Source organism: Anneissia japonica, unplaced genomic scaffold (assembly GCF_011630105.1).
Source record: "Anneissia japonica isolate Jap-2015-1 unplaced genomic scaffold, ASM1163010v1 scaffold19441_len6919_cov101, whole genome shotgun sequence".
NCBI lineage: Eukaryota > Metazoa > Echinodermata > Crinoidea > Comatulida > Comatulidae > Anneissia > Anneissia japonica.
In genome coordinates, this window is record NW_022734341.1 from 2,540 (window position 1) to 6,888 (window position 4,349).

Below are 4,349 nucleotides of genomic sequence, written 5' to 3' on the forward strand. Positions count from 1 at the left end.
AGACGCTACCAATAAACAATCAACAAACTACCGGGTTTCTGGGTTGATTTGCAAGGTACTACATGGCTAAACTATTTTTGACTTAGTGGTTAATTGGTAAAAATCCCACACAAATCATACGACGTCACTAACAACGCCGGGGACGGCAACTCGATTTTGAGATTAATTTTCCGAATAAAGTTATACTAAATAATTTCTAATGACGAACTATTGTCTTCAGTTGTATTTGTTGGTCATTCAACTGTCAATTTACCTATTTTATCGGTGATACTACCATTCTCAATAATCTATAAAACACCCACATATCAACACCCGATCGTTAGATCGATCGGTCAAGGCGCCGTGGTGACGCCGGTAGAGTCAATTTTCGTCGGAAGGTATCAAATTGATAAACAGTTTGGATGGACTCGATTCTTGCTTATGTTAACCACATACTTACCTAAGATTATACTGACACTGGTTTCAAATCACGGTCTTTGATTAAGAGCTTCTTGGTAGGTTTTTTTAGTGTCGTTAAAGGCTGTCTCGTTGGATGATATTTCTGATAGTCTCTTGTTAATACCCTCCCAATTCACCTTCGCGCCCCCCCCCCGCCAGACTCCCATTTCAAGACATCTAGATACGCCACTGACTTTAACAGTGTTAACGGCTATCTTGATTTATATTATATGCAACTATTTGTTTTTAGCGGTATCTGTTGTGTAATGGCGTGTATCTGGTGGTATTTGAATGTGTTCAACCATGAAGCCTCCGTGGTCTAATGGTTATGACGCTCGCCTTGACAGCGAGAGGTCGCAGTTTCGAGTCCCGCCAAAGGCATTTTATTACACAATGTCTTTATTCATTTATTTACAGGACTACGTTCGTTAAGAGCTATGCTACACGATGTATTATTATGTCCTTTATTCGAACACTGTATTTACCTTTCTTTGATGATTTATTATTATTATATATATATATATAATCTTCAAATAAATAGTTGTTTCAACTATAATGTATTTGGTATCTAAACACTTACCCAATGCTTATAAAATGTTTAAAACGCTCTTTAATACAAATAAGTCGTTTTAAAAATGGCGGCCATTTTGAATTTAAAAATGGAGGCCTATGGAGTGAATGAAAAAACTGACACCACATTTCTCTTAATCAGTAGTGTTTTTAGAATTGCCAAGAATTTTTTTTTTTTTTCGTTAAGCGCCGCTCTCGAAGAAGCACCGCAGCGCTTAATCGAGTGTGTGTAATACTACATGCGTAATGAAACAGGGTTTTAAAGTAATTTCACTGTTCCCTGATACAATGTATACAATGTTAAAATGAACAAATAACACAATGAAGAAAAGCATTTCTTTATTTAAACAACAAAAAAAAAATTAAAAGCGCAGCGGCGCTTCTTCGAGCATTTACGGTAGTGAATAATATACTGTTGGATTGGTGGCCAGTAGTACAGTAGTAAGCGAAAAAATGCGCAAACAATCAGAGCTCAGGAAGCGAGCCGACGCTTTGATTCGCGCGAATAAATTCGCTTAGTGGAAAACCAGTTTCAGCCTGTAGTTAACAGAAATTTGTTGGAGCGTCCAACAGTTTGTAGTTGAGTGTTGTTAGAGCATATAATAGCCTGTAGTTTACAGCCTGGTATATTACGCCGACTATAACTTGAGGTAAATACAATAGTTACACCTTGACATTTAGGCTATGAAATTTAATCATTAAATTGTTTCTGATGGATATGTGGGTGTGCTGCCAGGTTTTTGTTTAAATTCGAAAACTCCAAACTCCTGCAAGAACCTGCAAAAGCATATACCGTGGTCGTGAACAGCTGTGTATTGGGACGAATATGCCAATACTGTGTCTGCATATATACAAATACAAGCACAATAGACCAAGCGAGAAGACCTACATCGCGTACAGTCACAATTAATACAAATCGCATCATCACACTCACATATCAACATAATACTTCATTCTGGCCTATCATTCCTTTAACCCGATTTACTCTTATATACCATTATATTGTACACGTTTTGATTGTTCTTTTTTATGTTGTGATTATTATTATAACAGTAAAAAAATAATAGGCCTATTATTATCATAATTGCTATCTCTTGTTTAAATTGTATTTTCTCTTTGTCTCTATCAATCTGTTGCCGTTGCGTCGGCGAAATTATAGTTCCTTGTGTTTTTGGAAATGAAATAATTGAAAACATTATAAAAATTGGATTATACCAAAGTGTCTACATGCCTGCAAGCGGGAAATAGACAAAAAAAGTAGACCTATTACACCTAACACGTAACGTTGTCGATTTAAGAAAAAAAGAAAAAGAACTTCATGTCCACGTCTCATCGTTTAAAAAAAAAATATTTTATGTTTGTGATGACAACGTCTGCTGTTGTTTCAAACAATAAAGCAATTCATGGTTGGAGCTGCGCATGCTCTTAGCCAAGGTCAATTGACATAAACCTATGTTGTGTGTATGGTGTTTATGTCGAATATGCTTGATACTAGCATACACGGTTCTAACTATGAATTGGCTTATTATTAAGGTTGTTCTTTGTTAATTTATGTGGTAGTTTTTAACCAAGCAAGTCGGAGCGGACTTTTTAGTTTCATTTTGTAGCTTACATCTAACCATCTGAGAGCTTCCATGTTTTTATTTTTTTATTTATTTTTTTATTACTCATTTAATATTCTTTCCATCAAACATCTAAAAAATGGCTTAGTAGCCACTTCTAACGAACATTCATAGATCCTCTCCTGTGCCTCGATTACATGGTTAACAGAATCAATAAAAAAAAATATATAATAAACGTAACACCTTTTTTTTTCGATATATGTTTAATGCATCATAAATTGAGTGCTTCTTCAAGTGGTTTCATATTTTTCACAGCACACTGTTTTACTGTTATCGATCTGGGTTTTTTTTTTGTTTTTTTTTTTGCTTTTAACTATACTAATATAATAATTATGACATGTATTACGTCATATGTCTAAAATGCAGTCCTAAGTTGTCAAATTATTCGGGCATATGTCGGTAGGTAAAACTAATTCATCGTCTTTTTCCTTGAAAGAATCCGTGTTTCGACACTAAAAAATGAAAGTAAGAAGAAAAAGAAAACACTGTTAATGCACATAATCATTAGCAAAAATAATTTTGAAGTAAATAATGGATAATATTTATAACGTTTCTTTGTTTTTTTGTTTTCTTTTCATTTTTGGCAGTAATTTCTTTATAAGTTAGTCACCTTGTTTTATATAATAGGTCACAATGTATTTTTTAATCAAACTGCTGGTTTCCGAGTGATAATGTTCTTATTCCCATGCAGACCGACACTTATTATATCGATTACTGTCTGATATGTCTTTTGGCAGGGCAGGATCCAGAAATGTCCAAAAGAGGGTGCCGAATACGGCTGATCGGGACACAGTACCCTAGGGCCGTTTTTCTGTTTCTTTTATTTTTATTTTTATTTTAAAAAGCGGGGTTGGTGGCAGGACGGCGGGGCTAAACTCTCCCTGTTTTCGTCTCGTGTGCAAAAAGCTCAAAGTTGTTCGTTAGGGTTTATCTATAGTGTCATCTGAGCAATTGTTTATTAAAGTATTCATTTTTGGCTTTAAATTTAGGCTGTTTTTTTCAGAAATGAAGTAACATGCGATGAGTTGGCAAAGAAAGCCGGGATGACTTAATAGAATATAATCAGCATCAAAATAGGCTGATGATGATTAAGTTATGATGACGATGTGATGATGATAAAGATGGTACAGTATAATGATTGTTATGATGATAATGATGGTAATGATATGATAATGATGACGATATGATGATGATAATAATATAATGATGATGAGGTGATAATGATGATCGTGATATGATGATAGTGATGACGATGATGACGATATGATGATAATGATGCTATAATGCTGATGAGGTGATAATTATGATGATAATGATGGTATAATGATGAGATGATAATGATTATGATGATGATATGATGATGGTGATTACGATACGATGATGATGATGATAATGATGATGATGACAGTTGTGGTGGTGATGTTGATATGAAGGTGATGATCATGACCATGATTATTTCTTTTTAAATGTTTATCATAAACATGAATATTTGAGCTACTTACAGATTTTTGCAAACTGTCTTTAGAATGTACAGCTTCCTGATGATATTTTTTCATCAACACACTTTAAATCACTGCACGTGTCGAAGCATGTTAGTAAATCTGTTCGCTTCTCCTTCACTTCAGGTAGGTCTATGCTTTCAAAACGCTTTCCTATTTTTCGAAAAGGCAACAATTTTTTACGTGTACCTGTACACACACACACACACACACACACATA

At 34.5% G+C, this 4,349-nt stretch overlaps 1 long non-coding RNA gene across 1 annotated transcript; it reads right to left on the reverse strand.

Annotated features, from left to right (window-relative positions):
* Positions 1–2,814: 2,814 nt before the first annotated feature.
* Positions 2,815–4,302, reverse strand: LOC117116371. Its single transcript, XR_004446739.1, has 2 exons — positions 4,133–4,302; positions 2,815–3,082 (listed from the first exon to the last, which is right to left on the reverse strand). It is a non-coding gene; the product is annotated as an uncharacterized LOC117116371 (long non-coding RNA).
* Between the last annotated feature and the right edge of the window lie 47 nt (positions 4,303–4,349).